The sequence below is a fragment of the Rhinolophus ferrumequinum genome, chromosome 9 (assembly GCF_004115265.2).
Source record: "Rhinolophus ferrumequinum isolate MPI-CBG mRhiFer1 chromosome 9, mRhiFer1_v1.p, whole genome shotgun sequence".
Taxonomy (NCBI): Eukaryota; Metazoa; Chordata; class Mammalia; order Chiroptera; family Rhinolophidae; genus Rhinolophus; species Rhinolophus ferrumequinum.
This window is the reverse complement of record NC_046292.1, coordinates 10,120,305-10,136,378: the sequence shown is the minus strand read 5'-3', so window position 1 is coordinate 10,136,378 and position 16,074 is coordinate 10,120,305. Positions and strand designations below refer to the sequence as shown.

The window sequence follows — 16,074 nt, the reverse complement described above, 5'->3', positions numbered from 1 at the left end:
TTACCCAGAGGCAACTCCAATCCATAATTGCTAGCTCCAAACTGCAGCTAATGAAGCCGTAATAGTTGGGGTCTGAAAGTGTGAGTGTTAGCAAAGCATGCCCACATCCTAAGCAACACAAGTCGGGCCAGTGGCTGTGGGGAAAACACAGGACAAGGAAAAGGTGAGCAAATCCTCTGTCTTTCTCTCTCCAAAACCAGATGTAAAATGAAAAAAGTGGCAAAGATATAAAATTCACCAGGAATTAGGACCACCTGGTTCTCCATCTTGAAGAGAAGAAATAGCAGGTCCTTCTGGAGACATCCAGAATTGTACATCACTTGAGACCACAATCTTAAAAAAAAAAAAAAGGCACTTGCCCACTGAGGTGAGTTCTCGTCCTGGATCTGCCAGGATTTGCTGAGTGACCTTGGGCCTCTGGGATGTTTCCATTAGTGAAGCTCTGAGGATGTTCAAAAGAAGAAGAAATGTCAAAATGGGCTTCCCAGCTCTGTGATGTGTTTTAAATGCTGGCATTGAACACATGCATTTTTTGTGTGCACTGTGGCCATATAAGGTGGGTGGCTGGCATGAAAGTTACAGGCTTTATGATAAATATTAATTCCTAGTGCACGTATGAGTGTAGGCTGCAGGGGACTGAGGCTGCCTTGTGAGCGTGTGGTTTGGGCCAATAGCTCTGTCTGATACTGACTGCAGACCTCTTTTTGAGGACATATCAAAGGCCAACATTTGGAGACTCTCATCAACGTGAGGCCTGAGAGCCCACCTGCTCGCACAGGTCCTGTCCTGTCTGTTTTCTGGCCCCAATTTCTCCTTCTGAGAACTGAGGTGGCTAGCGTAGCAGCAGTTTCCAACTTGCTGTTTTGTTTTATTTTTAAAGTTGCAGAATCTTTTTAAAAGGATCTTTCGCACCCCTGACGTCTGGAACATTTGTAAGCAGGGCTTCCTTCCAGCTGGCCCTGCCTCCCACCACTCAGTCCTGTCCTGGCAAACCTGAGTAGCTTCTGGGACCCGTCAAAGGACCCCCAAGTTCCCCAGGATCACAGAATTAAACACAAGTGTGCCTAAGTAGTGCTGCTTAAGGATCCCACCACGCTGCTGGAAATATGTTTATCTGGTAACCAGTGCAGACCCCCACGTACACATAACTGAGATGAAAGGTTTACTAGAGAATACTTCTCCTAACAGGAAATGCATTCTGTGTTCAAGACTACTTTCTTCTATTTCACTTTTTAAAAGCCAGCGGAAGACCACTTAACTGACTTAAAAGCCCACCATGAAGTCGCTGCTCACAATCTGCAAACATTAGCCTATGGAACCGCCAAGATGGCTTCTAGTATTGACAGTTTACATGGCTTTCAGAAAGCTGGGATCCTGTTAGGGGATGAGAGGTGCCAGGGGATACGGTCCCCAAGGTGGAGTGACAGATCTCACCACAGGAATAGGTAACAAGTTTTCTGCACGTGTTTGCCACTGAAACACCTGCACTCCGAGAGGCAGGGTTTAGAGACAAGCAAGTCAAATGTGTGTGTGTGTGTGTGTGTGTGTGTGTATACATTTTTTTTCCCCCCTAGGAACCTGCACTTAGCACCAATGCCTAATCTCAGGGAGATGTGGGGCAAGGGGTGATGACACCTGGCTGGGTTGAAACCAACACAGCAAAAACTCAGAAGAAATGAAGCTTTCTCCCTCCCCATGTATAATCTTTGCGTTCCACCCATCCCACCCGGATAGCTGACCTCTTCCATTTCTAAGAGACTCACTGAGAAGCGATTTTGCTTTGGATTTTATAAACATAGTCCTTTTCCAAGAACCCACGGCGAAGCAGAGAAATGGCCTCCTAAGTCCCACGGGGGTGAATAATTTGCACAGTGTTACAGGATTTTGGCCACGGGCGTGTTCTGAGGGAGCCAACACAGAAAGCTGGCCTCCTGAATACCTTTCAGCCATCAGATGGGAGAAGCACGTGAGACCGGTACATCAGAGCCAGTGTACAAAACTGTCACACGGGCAAAATGCATAACTGATGAGGAACTGAAAGCCAGGATACAAAATAGAGCAAGCAAGCAAGCGAACAAAAAAACCTGAATAAAACATCACAATATCAACAGTGGCTGCCAGCATATCGTGACGTTTTCCTTTCAAGTTTTCTGCAATGAACATGCACTTCTTTTATAATCTGGGGATGAAACAACTTTAAAAGCCTGTCCATCCAGAGGCAGAGGCACGTTATAAAGTATGACTAAGGAGCAGCAAATAAGTTTAATCCCTCACTTACTCCCTGGCGTTAATGCCAGCTTGAATGGACAGAAACTGAAAATGTCAAGATATATAATCCTTGATGTGCACCCGTTGACTTCCAGGGGTCTCAGCGTTTATTCCTTTGCGGCATGTCACTGTGGATGCCCCCAAATACCTGGCATTGTGGACTGTAGGGAGAAAGGGCTCCTGGAGGGGAGAGTGCTCTGGGTTTTTGTTTCCTTTTTCCAAGAATCAGCCTCAAAATCATTGAAGACAGAATCGGGAAACTTGGGTTCTAGTCCTGGCTCTGATCTCAGGCAAGCCCCTTTCCTTCCCTCCCTTCCCTTCCCTTCTTTTTCCTTCCTTTCCCTTCTCTTCCCTTCCCTGGGCCTCGGTTTCCCCATTTATAAAATAAGCAGATTGGACTTTCTCATGGCTAAGGTCCCTTCTGGCTCCATGTTCTAAGAGCTAAAGGGATAACCATTCAGGTTTAAGGGCTGCTACGTCTGATAAATCTAGGGCAAAAGAGAATAAGGAGACTTCCGGCTGCTCGGCCCAAGTAAACAATACTGGACAGGCAAGGGCCAACCCAGCAATCCTGAGATACAGGTTGGGGCTCAGGGGAGGGAGGAATAGAGAATCAGCCTGAGGCCGCAGAGAGAGGGAGAGCTCAGGGAGAGAGCGAGCTCAGTGGAGACCCTGAGAGAGCCACCTCTGGCCTGTGTCTTGGGGCTGTCTGGGAGGAAGCAGGGCACTCTGGCCTGACGCAGAGAGAGAAACCAAACAAGTGACCTGTTTCTTTGGGGAGCCCAGAGCTCCCAGGAGGGGCAGCTGGTGCACCAAGGTCTCAATCCAGGAGAAGAGAGGGGAAAAAACATTGCCAGGAGAAGCTGGGCCACCTGTCAGGCTGGGGAGGAGCAAGACTCTAAGAAGAGGCCGGCAAGGCTGAGATATTGAGAACCACCAAACCTGGACTAAACTGGGCCTAAAACAAGACTCTAACCTGAATGTAGCCAGGCCTCTTGGGATAATGCAGACGACCCTAGAGGGGCTAGGAGGGCTGGGTGCCAGTCCTGGTTCTGCTGCTGACTTGCTGTGTGCCCTTGGGCAAGTGCCTTCCCCTCTCTGAGTTTCCTTTGTCAAATAAGAGTGGTCTCCTCCACCTGAGACATCCTAGGGTCCTCGTGTGGCAGGCGAAAAGCTATGTGCGGTCCACCTCCAGGCAAGTGCCTTCCCCTCTCTGAGTTTCCTTTGTCAAATAAGAGTGGTCTCCTCCACCTGAGACATCCTAGGGTCCTCGTGTGGCAGGCGAAAAGCTATGTGCGGTCCACCTCCAGGCAAGTGCCTTCCCCTCTCTGAGTTTCCTTTGTCAAATAAGAGTGGTCTCCTCCACCTGAGACATCCTAGGGTCCTCGTGTGGCAGGCGAAAAGCTATGTGCGGTCCACCTCCAGGCAAGTGCCTTCCCCTCTCTGAGTTTCCTTTGTCAAATAAGAGTGGTCTCCTCCACCTGAGACATCCTAGGGTCCTCGTGTGGCAGGCGAAAAGCTATGTGCGGTCCACCTCCAGGCAAAGGGAGACTTATAACATGGAGAAGGAAACTCTTAAAGCTGTCGATTGCAAGGACTCCTCCAAGCTTCAGAGCAGACACAACAAAAGTGAAAGCAAAATCCAGTAGCCAGAGCAGACTCTTCACCATGTCCCCCATCAGAAGGCATCTGAGCTTCTGGAACTTTCCAGGCACTAAAGGAGAACTCTTCTCAGTCCCTCAAATTCCACCTTATTTGGGAGCTGGGGGAAGAGAAGCCCAGAGCCAAAGATCTCTTCCAGCCTGAGAGTTATGAGGGCTTTACTGCCAGCCCCGTGGAGGGAGGGAATGAACATTTACCAGAACTGTGACCCAGTAAAACAGGAGCACCCCCAAAGGAGCACAGCAAATGTCGACAGGAGACAGGTTGCTGGCTCTGCCTCCTGTTCTGCCATTACTCATATAGAGAAACTCCTGGACCTTGTGACTTCTGGAGCCAGAGAGCCTGAAAGCCACAGCTGGAGGGGCTGGGGCCCTGCCAAGGTCCCAGGCACTTGCCACCTCTGTCTGGTAGAAGACAGGCTGGTAGTTTGGACCTCACACCGAATCCACAAATCTCACCCTTCACCACTGGGTACATGTTAGGACCACATGTTAATCTCCGCCTCCTGTGTGGTGCTCTAACCCAGCCCCCCTTTTTCATTCCCACCGCCCCCAACTCCCAGGCCAGTCTTCTCTCTCCTAGCAGACTTCTTCAAACTTCTGTTCAACATCCACCCAGCCAGAATTATCTACCTAACATATCCCTAGGATCAAATGACTCCCCTGCTTAAAGAACCTGAATGGAATTTTTCTTTTCTTCCTTTCTTCCTTCCTTCCTTCCTTCTTTCCTTCCTTTCTTGTTTGATGCATACAGAGCACTTAGAACAGTGCCTGGTATACAGAAGGCACTCAACTAGTATCTGTGGAATGGTTCCAAGATATCTACAAGATCCAGTCTCTCCTGCAGGGACCTGGCACTGCCTATACAGTCCAGCTCATTCCATACCCTCCACTACCTTTACCCTTCCCATCCATTACTACCTGAGTACCCCTGCCCAGCATATTCTATGCCCTTCATACTTCCATGCTTTCGCTTATACTGTTCCATATGCCCAGGCACCCTTCCTCCCCATTCTTCTGAGGGACTCCAATTCACTGTTTAATATTCTAACATTCCTTTCTTAGCAGGACCTCTTGGCACGCCTCAGCCTGAGTTATTTTTCTTCTGTTCTCCCCTAAGCTCTCTAACAGAACTTCCTAGAGTACTTGCTATGTGCTAAGCATGAATGTCCCACCTCACCCTAGGAGGTTATCATTCCCATTTTACAGATGAGGAAACCAAGGCTCAGATAGGCAAAGTGACTGACCACCATGAGTCACATGGCCAGCCAGTGGTGGAGCCTGATTATATTGTCACCTTTCTGCAACACTGTCACTTACTACTCAGTAGGCTAGGAGCTCTCTGAGGCTCCCTGGGGGCAGGCCTGGCCCTGAGAGATGCCTGATGCCGCAAAGGTCCTAATTGTAGAATCATTGTCAGCTCAGGAAGTCATGAGGAACAGATGCACAGCCAGCCTCCTCCCCTTCCTCACTCTTCTGCCTTTTCTCCCACTCTCGGTGGTACCTTTGGCAAGCTGGGGAAGGCGGTATTTGGATTAAAAGGGGCTCCTTCCTAATTCCATTTTGCCCTATCCCCTTAGGTCGAGATCCTGTGCGACAAGTCTCCAAACTGTGAAGGCCCTTCACAGGTCCCAGAGCCTACCTTCCACTAGAGAAGCTTCCGCAAAGGGAAAGCAAGAAGCCCGCCTAGAGGGCAATACTTCTCCCGCGGCCCTCTAGGGCTGGCTCCGGCTCCGCCCACTCAGCGATGGCCCCGCCCACCTTTGCTGGGGGTGCGCCGGGTTCCCAGCCCTGCGTCCACCCGCGCTGCTAAGAAAGACCTGACCCAGGTCACACAGGCTCATCCGAGCGCTGCACAGGTGCCCCATAGCTGCTACCGGCCAGGAAGTGCCGGGGCAGGGCTGGGGAAAACGTAGGGACGTCCAGGTTTCCTGTTCCCCCATCCGTTGGAAAGATTTCTTTCTGAAGGTGACCATCCCTCTTAATCAGATTGGCGCTCCTGGGCCACATGCCTTCCTTCAGGACCCAGATTATAGATGTGATTTGGATTCCGAGTACTTGCTATGTGCTCGGCATGAGTGCCCCACCTCACCCCAGTTCGTTATCGTTCGCATTTTACAGTGAAGAAACTGAGTTTCAGCCCCCTTTGCTCACGCCCAATTCTTCACCCTTTGGCTTGTAGCACGTAATACACACACACACACGCGCGCGCGCGCGAATCTAAATCGCTAAAAGCCTCAATTTCCAGAAAGGAATAGGGATGGGGGAGAGGAGATCTTGCGGGCAGCTCCGGGGTGGTTTCCGGGGACCTACTGGGAAATTCTGCTCCAAGCACCGGTGGAAGGTGCCTCTTTGTCGAGGCCAAAGGTTCGACACCCGCCCGGCGGATGGGACCTGTCCCCGCCAACAGGGGGCCCCGGAGACCCGCTGCCTTTCCCCGGCCGAGACCAGCTGGCCCCAGCGTCATGCCCGGGAGGCGGGGGTGTCCCGCACTGGCGGGGAGCTGCTCCAGTGGGTGAGGGACATAGTACTCCCGGCGGCAGGAAGCTCTCGGACCGACAGACAGACAGTCCGAGACAGCTCTTGACTCCCTCCCCGGCCCGGCCGGGAAGAAACAATCGCTCCTCCCGGCGCGGCGGGGCGGAAGGCGCGGCGGCGCAGACTCACCCGGGCGGTGCGGGTCCAGCTCGGTCTCGTTCCAGCGGCGGCCAGGGGCTGGGGACTCCACGACCCCGCCCCCCCAGACTGCCTCCTCCGGGGCGCTGGGATGCCGGGGCTGGGAGCTCCGGGGAGTCTCGATCGAGGGAAGCGGTGGCGGAGAGGGCGCACTGCCCGTTCGGGGACCAGGATGGGAACGCAGGAAGCGAGGCCTCTGAGCGCCGGCGTGCTGGCTGGCGGGCCGGCGAGAGGCAGAGGGCGGTGCCCGCCGGGAGCCGCCTCCGGCCGGGAGAGGCGCCGCCCACCAGTCGACCCTCCTTCCAGGCCCTCGGCTGCGGCCCCGGGCTGCGGAGGGCGGGCACCCACTCCCTGGCGTCCGCCAGTGAGTGCAGGGGTTGGGTGGGGGCGGGGGCGAGGGCGCTGGGCCCAAGTTCACCCGCTACCCCTGCCGCAGCGAGTTGACACCTCCCCGCCAGGGGCCGCGGAATTAGGTGTGGGGTGGGGCAGTCTTGGGCGGAGAGTCCAGATATTTATGAGTTAAGTGGCACTGGAGACCCCCCTCGCTCCACGCGAGGCGCAAGGGCAGAGGCAAGGCACCGCGGGCCCGCCGGCCGCGCCTGCACCTGGCCGAGCGCTCACCTGGCCGACTGCTGCGCCGGCCTCTCCCCTCTCTTCCTGGGGAGGCAGCCGCCCCCCCTCCACCCTCGTGCGGGTTCGGGGTGCTGGGGCCCGCCTGCACCGCTCAGGGCGAGTGCTCTGAGAGGTTGACTGGGCGGAGGTTTGGGAAGCGAGTTTTTAAAAAGCGAGTCCTCTCATGCCCTTGGCTTAGCTCCCTACCCCCGCCCCGGTGCCCATTGCCTCGCACGCCTGGGCCTCCGCCGGGGTGGAGCCCATATCGGGTGCTCGAGCACGAGATGGGGGCGTCCAGCCCCGGAGTCTCCCCTGTTGGGGGTCCATGCCCAGCTTTGCGGAGAACTTTTTCAAGGAAGCACCGGTTGCTGTTCTCTCGCCGAACGGGGCGACCGACAGGTGGCCCGCCTCTGCCCAGAGCCCCCGCGTTTCTGAAAGAAGCCTTGTTGACGGGGTGGGGGTGGGGGTGTGAACCTGAGCTTGGCGCGGGCGCCTCTTACCTGTGGCTCTGCCTCTGGCCCCTACTTGAACGTTTGCCCTGAAACCGTGCAGATCTGGCGTCCAAACTGAACGGGTTGGTCTCAGCCAAAGAACCGAAAACCTAGATTCTAAACAGAGTGAGAAGGTAGTTCGCCTCCTCTTTCAATCTTAGACTGTTTGAATTCCAAGAGAGGTCAAGCCGGGGCCCCCTTCTCGGATGAGTGTCCAGTTCTTTGAAGTTCAAACCCCGAGAAAAGCCAATAGGAAACTGGACGAGAGTCATAGAATTGAGCTTAGGACAAAAGGCGCCTCCTACTGGGAATCGACCATGTCCAGGACAGAAATTAGACACCCTGGTGGAATTGCAGTCAAGTTCATTCCAAACTGCTAAATACATGGGTACTAAATACATAGTCTCCACGTGTGTGTACCTACAGAGTTGTCTAAGGTGGATATTTTTCCCCATTGTTGCTTCTTAACTTGCACAGAAACCGTTCAATAGGATCCTGGTGTTCACAAAAAGGTCAAATTTGGGGCTGTCTTGTGATTTGGGGGGTGGGACGGCATTTGGGGAAACAGTAATGAGTCTCCATGAGTATAACAATAACTGCTACTCCATACATCCTTACTATGGACCAATCACTAGCTTGCTACCCACTTCCCTTGCACCATTTCATTTAATCCTCATAAAAACCCCTGAGACGGTTATTGCTTACACCCACTTTACAGAAGAGAAAGCTGAGGCTTAAGAAAGTGAGGCAATTTGCTCAAGGTCACACAGCTGGGAAGTATCAAGAGTTAGACCCCAGTTGGTCCTTTCAAGATCCCGTGCTCTCCCTGATCTAGAATAATTCCTTGTCAGTCTGCACAAGCTCTCTGAGAAAAGGTCCCCTACTTCCCCTGCTTGCCATTCAGGAAGAGATGTCACGTTAGTCCCACTCTCTGCACAGTGATGTAATTCTTTATAAGTCTAACTCCTGTTCTCCTTGATGACAGGGACCCCTGTGCCCTCGCCACTTTGTCTGGCCCCCTGCAGGTGCTTGATAAACATTTGTTGGCTGAATGAAAGCCCCAAACAATAACCTTTTAGCAAATGGGGAGAGCACCTTGGGTAGGCAGTACTTGAGAAAACATGCTCCCATTTGAGATGCATGTATATACATCGCAAAGTTTAGACGATGAATTTGGGGATCTTCCAGGCTCCAAAGGAGTGATGGGAAACAGTCACGTGGTTTTCAGATATGACTAGAATCTGGTTTTCATTTCACTCTGCAAAACCAGCTGTGGAGAGGCCTGGACTGCGGGTGACCACTTGACAGCTGCTCCAGCTTCTACCTGCAGGCAAAGTGCCTCAGGAATTTTCCATGCCAGGATCCAACTACAGATTTGCCCCGCTTTGCTGTAAACCCAACTGGGCTGTCCCCGTCTATCGCAGAAAATCATCTTCCGTGTGTTCCTTTTAGGCCGGCTTATCCTGGCTAATCTGGGGAGAGGCTGGAGAAATTCTCAGCCAAAACTGAGCCACAGGCAAAATTGAGAAGCTAGCAAAGGAATCATGTTTCTCCTTGTCATGCTCTCCTTCAGTGCCCTCTCCTTCTACATGGTTACTTTCTCTGAATCTTCCCAGGTTCTCTTTGTCCCATTGAGGAGACTGACTTAATTTAACTGCCAACTTATCCCACTAAATGTTAGCCGACAGGGGCCTGAGATATATCCTTGAGAAATGAGCCAAAGAAATAAATCTGGAATGGTGGAACAGAAGTTCCTCACACAATAGGCAGTGAGGAAGGTGACAGTTATTATTTACTAAGCCCCATGTTTCCTGTGCTCTGCATGCGTTGTGTTATTCGATCCTCACAACAGCCTTAGAAGGAATATTCTATTATTCCAGTTTTTCAGGTGAGGCGAACTAAAACTCAGAGAAGTTATATACCTGCATCTTCTAACAAGTTGTAGAGCCAGGATTTGAACCGAGATAAAGCCTTGCTCTTAATCATTGTCCTGAAGACCCCATGTAGTAGATAGAAAAATGGCTGCCCTTAGATGTTCACATCCTAAACCCCAGAACATGCAAAGGTGTTACCTTACATGGCAAAAGAGGCTTTGCAGTTGTGATGAAGCTAAGGATCTTGAAATGGGGAGGTTATCCTGAATTATACTGGTGGACCTAATATAATCACAAGGATTCTTATAAGAGGGAGGCAGGAGGGTCGGAGTTGGAGAGGAGATATGACAATAGAGCAGAGGTCAGAGTGCTGCAATGGCCGGGGGGGGGGGGGTTCATGAGCCAAGGAGTGTGGGGCAGCCTCCAGAAGCTGGAAAAGGTCAGGAATGGATTCACCCCTAGACCATCTAGAAGGAGCACATCTCTGCTGAAACCTTAATTTTAGCACAGGGAGGTCAATTCTGGACTTCTGACATCTAGAACTGTAAGATAACAAATTTGTGTTGTTCTAAGCCATGAAGTTTGTGGTAATTTGTTACAATAGCAGCAGGAAACGAATCCATTCTGCAAACTCAGCTATGTAAGCAGATGTTCATTTCACTGCCTTTTCAGCTGTCTACCAGGAAACTCTTCTTATAAATGGCACCATGTATCACGGATTTAGAAAGGAGGCAGGATTTCATTGTCTGTCTTAGGTTTCTGAGCTGTGTGACCTTGGGCAGACGTCGGCTCCTCTCTGAGCCTGTATCCTCATCTGTCAAACAGTGATGCTAATGACGTCTCCTTAGAAGGATCGATATGAGGATCAGGTGAGCCAGAATGTGACAAAGTGCCTTGTAAATGGCCCAATGTCATCTAAATTTGAGTTGTTTGGGGGCATTAGCCTGTTCAGTTCTGAAAGTCTGGATTCTAAGAGGAAACAATGCTGTTCTGAGCATTTGTTCTGGCTGAGTGGGCAAATGACTAATTTAAAATATGAGACTGTCTCTAGTCAGTGACTAGACACTGATCTGTAGTGAAATGAAGCTGGAAAATCTACTTATAGGGATATATCATCATGCAGAGCTCACACATGGGCTCGCGAACGTGTGTTCAAGGATTTCCATTGCTGATTATTGATAATGGTAAAAATTGCAACTAACTCAAGTGCCACCAATAGGAGATACGCTAAATAAATTACAGTACAGGTACATGCTGGAATACTATGCAGTCATGAAAAAGGAGGTAGAGCTGTCCAACAGGGAAGAATATCCAAGAAGCATCATTCACTGAGGAAGGTACAGGACAAAGCATTATGATGCCACACAAATGGTTTTTTAAAAAAATGTAGACATCTGTATATTTGATTATGCCTAGAAATTGTGTGGGAAGAATCAAACCTTAGAAATTGTGTTAACCTTAGAAATTGAGAAGGTGTGTGTATATGTGTGTGTGTGTGTGTGTGTGTGTGTGTGAGAGAGAGAGAGAGAGAGAGAGAGAGAGAGAGAGAGATAGGGGAAGGTAAGTTTTCTCAATAAGAATGTGTTAAATTAATAATAAAAATTAAGAACAAAGCAAAGGAGGCCAGCAGCCACCTGTTAGTCTACCAGGAACTCACCCTCCTTTATCTGCCCCAGGTCTCCTCTCTCTTCCTGCAGTCTTCCTTCACCTGACACTCTTTTCCTTTGCTCCGTTCTGAGCAGGGGACCCCCCGCTTCCCATTTACTTTTTACTAGGGCTCATTTCTAAACCCTTGAGTTTCTGAGCAATGTCTTCGCTGTGTGACTCTTGCCAAAGTCAGCCATAAGTCACATATGTACGTGTGCTTGTAACTTGGCCTTCATCTGGAATGCTTCCCATTAGTCACCGAGAAGGGATGCGTCTTACATGCAGGTATCACTCGTGACATACTGGCCCAACTTCTCTGGAGCCTGAATCAGATCTGTGTGGCAGAGAAACTGTGCTCATGTTGTACAAAGTGCATTGGATAGTTGGACCATCAGTATACACGAAATTATTTTCATCCCATTTCCCAAAAATTTTTCATTTGAGAAATACATCTCTACCTGAGTTACTAATGTAATGGGCCTGTGTAGACAGATCAGACAGCCCAGAATGGAGCTAGTGAGGACCTCATTGCATTAGGGTGCAGGTTCTTGAGACCCCTGAGCACAGCCAGCCAGCAATTCTATCTCCTTATCACCCCATATTCCTTTCCATAGAACCTCCCTCTCTGGGCTCGTAATCAGATACAATTCACCTCCTTACTTCCTAACGTGTCCTGCTCCCAAGCTCTCTCCCTTGAATCCACTCTCCATGTTGCACGATTAGCTGTGTGAAACAGATCTGGGCAATGGTTCTTCACTGCCGTCCGCATCAAGTCCAGACTCCTCGACAAGGACACACAAGGACTTCATAATTGGGTGGACCCTTCTGATTTGCTCCGCCTCGTTATTCATCACTCCCTCAGGTGCCATGCTCTGTCACTCTCTTTTCCTATAGGTCCCGTTTCATCAATGATGAAACCTTTCCCAGAAGCTTCCAGTAAACTTCCTTCAAAATTCCTTGCCGGAACTGAGTCACATATCTATTCCTAAAATATCACTGGCAAGGACCCTCAAGACTAGACTCTCAGGATTCACCTGGTGTCACTTGGGGTCAGTGCAGACACCTGAACCAAATGGAGGCTTTGCCTACAGGAAGAAGAGGTCAATGGCTGTTGGAAGCTCCCAGCAGGCACCTAGAGCGGGAACCCTCAAGTATATGGAGGCCACCATACTGGGCTGGAACACCCTGAAGCCAGAGAGCCCACTGTAGAGAGAGCAGAGAAAGAAGCTGCCTGGATTGCTGCCAACTTTCCAAGCCTTAGTGCCAAGCAATAGTCCTGTTTTTTTCCAGTGAGTTTCTTTTTTTTGTTTAAACTAGTCTGATGAGTTTCCGTTTCTTGCAACAAAAGGATCCAAAGAGAATCCCTTTGAAGCTTTTGCAAGCCGCTGAGAAGCAGTGCTAGAGGCCAGGCACAGATGCCCCGATCCTCTCCCAGTTAACTAAGCTCCAGCAGCAGGGCCCTGGGTGTCTTGGCTTCCAAGGAGACCCATCACTTCTAGGTTAAGTAAATGACACCAGGAGCAATCAGCATTTATATAGTGCTGACTATACTCTCCTACACACTTCACAAGCACCGTCTCATTTCATTATCCTCATAACCACGTGAAGAAGATACAATATTTCCCACTTTACAGATGAGGAAACTGAGACACAGAGAGGTTAAGTGACTTGATCAGCTGGTAAGTGGTGGGGTCTGGCTATGAACCCCGGCGGCCTGGACTCTGGGCTCCCACTCACTTCTCTACCCTGGCTCTCATGCCAGCCATGCTTGCAATACTCTCAGGATCTCCTTGATGGAGGTTTGGAGGATGGGAGATGAACCTGGGGACAGAGATTCAGTTGCCCTTGTCTGAGAAAGGCCCAAAAGGAGGAGCACGACAGTGTCTTCCACTCCTGCTGAGGTCCTGGGTGCCCATTTATTCCAGACGTGCTGCTAGAGGAGCTATTTGGTGATAATGATGAGAATTTCTCCTCTTTTGTTGTGCCTCTTCTTACTTCAAGGGAAGCCTGATTCAGCAGAAATGCAGAGATAACATTTTTGAGTTTCAAAAACCAAGACTTTGGAGTTTTAAGAACCTGGAACCTGGGCTTTGAGTTTCAAAGGGGTTCAATACCCTGGAGGCCTCTGGGCATAAAGTCTGTGTCGTTAACAAAAAGTTTGGAGACTGAGCAAGATTCAAGAGCCATTTCCCCCAACCCAGACAAGATCAAGTATCCCTTGGCTGGGGGTCTGGGCAGAGGGACAGAGGAAAGTGAAAGAGTTACAATGATGTGGGTCTCCAGAGAGGTGAGTGGTGGCCCAAGCAGTGGCCCTGTGCTGGCTTTGTGAGTGTGGGATGGAGTGGACCCAGGAGAATGTTTGTCCCTCACTCGGCACGGCACAGGAAGGGATGGTCACATGTGGTTGGCAGCAGGGCTGAGACAGCCGTGCAAAAGTTTGCCTGGCCCTGGCATGTCTTCCGTGTGTGCGAGAGGTGGGCAGAAAGAGCTGAGAGAAGAAAGAGAAAGAAGCTGGGCATAGAGAGGGCTTCCAGGAGGCCTACGAGGGCCCATGTGCCATCTGGAAGACAGAAATGAGGCCATCTCAGCAGGTGCCAGAGAAGACCAAATGGCTGCTGCTACCTGCCCAGGTCTTGGCACTCTATGAGTTCCTCTCACAAAAAATGAAATATAGACACAACCCAGAACAAGAGGTAGGGAGACTGGTTAAGTTTCTTCCACCCAGCAGAATGGGGACTTGAAGTAGGAATTAAGCTTAGTTTTGAAAACTGAAGTTATGTTTCTTGCACACTTCATGGTGTAGACTGAATGTCCTACTCATTTTCAAGCTGTTCTTCAAAAGGCTTTGCACATTCAACTCTGCTCTCTTGCACACTTCTGCATGAAGGAAGGAGGCGAACAATGTCCTTCAGGAGAAACAGAGCAGAGGTCTGATACTCCTGCATTTTCTGCATCCCCTTTCAGGCAGCCTCTGTCTTCTACCATTCAAGCCCTCCCTGCAGAAAAGCCTCCCAGTATTGAGATAGTGGAGGCAATGGTACCTACTTCATAGGAGTCCCCCATCAGCCCCCCAACCAACATACCTGCTCTGATCGTACCTGTCGTGCAAATAATTGTGTCTGTTGGGGTGGAAGGTCAATCTTACGCTACGTTGTCTGGGCAGTTGCTGTCTTCGTCCGTAACCCTTTGGCTCTTCAGACCAGAGTTTCACAACCTTGGCACTATTGACATTTGGGCGGGATAATTCTCTGTCGTGGGGACTGTCCTGTGCACTGTAGGATGTTCAGCAGCTTCCCTGAGCCTCTGCCTACTAAATGCTGGTAGCAACCCCCTCTCAAGTTGTGACAACCAAAAATAACTCCTGACATTGTCAAATGTCCCTTGGGGGAGGGGAAAAAAATCACCCCCAATTAAGAATCACCACTGAACACATTGCACACAAGATCCCCAGCACGTGCTTTCTGCTCTGAAGTTAATGTTAATGAAGATGGACAGCAAAATATAATCAGAAAAGCGGTGGCCTAGAAGTCAAGAGATCTGGGCTCAAGTCCCAGTTCTGTCACTTCCTACCTGTGTGACCTTAAGCGAGTCATATATAGCTTCTCTCTGAGCCTCAATTTCCCCACATGTGTATTGGGGATAAATGAGGATAGGGATTTTAGTTTTTGTTCGCCACTCTGTCCCAAATAGCTAGAATAAGATATGGCACATAGTAAGTGCTCAATAAAAATGTGTTGACTGACTGAATCTCTGCCCTGCCTCCCTCCCACAGCTTCTGCAGGGTTCAAATAAAAAAGTCTGTGCAAACTCCCTTGACCGAGGGACCACAGAAAATATTGCACACTGTCCAAACTCAGGACACAGCTGCCACTGGCAGACATTTTCTAAATTAACTTTATAAATACATAAGGATTCATAATAGCCAACTACTGGAAACAACCTAAATGCCCTTCAGTAGGTGAATGGTTAAACGGTGGTACATCTACACCGTGCAATACTATGCAGCAATAAAAAGGGACGTGATATTGATGTATGCTCCAACCCCGATGGACCTCAGGGAATCACGCTGAGTAGAATACAAAAGGAGATCTCAAAAGGTTACATACTGTATGATTCCATTTATGTAACATTCTTGAGATAACCACATTATAGAGATGTAACCAAATTATAGAGATGAAGAACAGTGCCAGGGTTTGGGCTGGGAGGTGATGTAGGGGAAGGGATGGGTGTGGCTACAGTGGAGCAGCCTGAAGGTGCATGTAGGGATAGAACAGTTTTGGGTCTCCATATATATTTTTTTAATTTTATTGGAGAATAGTGTGTTTTTCCAGGACTCATCAGCTCCGAGTCAAGTTGTTGTTTTCATTCCAGTTGTGGAGGGTGCAGCTCAGCTCCAAGTCAAGTCGGTTTTTTTTTTTCCCCAATCTAGTTGTGGAGGGCGCAGTTCACTGGGCCCATGTGGGAATCGAACCAGTGACCTTGGTGTTATGAGCACTGTGCTCTAACCACCTGAGCCAACCGGCTGCCCCCAGTTTTGGGTCTCTAGAGGTGCTGGTTACACACACACACACACACACACACACACACACACACAAATATACGTGAAACATGAAGTCTGAATAAGCTCTGTGGATTGAATCAATGTCCATTTCCTGGCTATGATATTGTACGATAGTTATGCAACATAGTGCCATTGGCTGAGGCTGGGTAAAGGTCACACAAGACTCCCCTGGAAATTATTTTTTTCCTGTTTCCTGTGAATCTATTATTATTATTTCCAAATAAAGATTTGAACCCAAATAATACATAAATAAAATAAGTAAATACATAGGGAGACAAGGGGAA

The 16,074-nt window shown here is 49.8% G+C and overlaps 1 protein-coding gene across 3 annotated transcripts in view; it reads right to left on the bottom strand.

Moving 5' to 3' along the window:
- The window catches only part of TMEM51 (transmembrane protein 51), a 53,243-nt gene extending 45,309 nt beyond the window's left edge, over positions 1–7,934 (bottom strand). For 2 of the 3 annotated variants that reach the window (XM_033115682.1, XM_033115681.1), the window contains exon 1: positions 6,597–7,116. The gene's annotated coding sequence lies outside the window, so the exon portion shown is untranslated. Of the gene's footprint in view, positions 1–6,596; positions 7,117–7,717 lie in introns of those variants that run through there. The other variant, XM_033115683.1, reaches the window with a different exon arrangement.
- Positions 7,935–16,074: the final 8,140 nt, after the last annotated feature.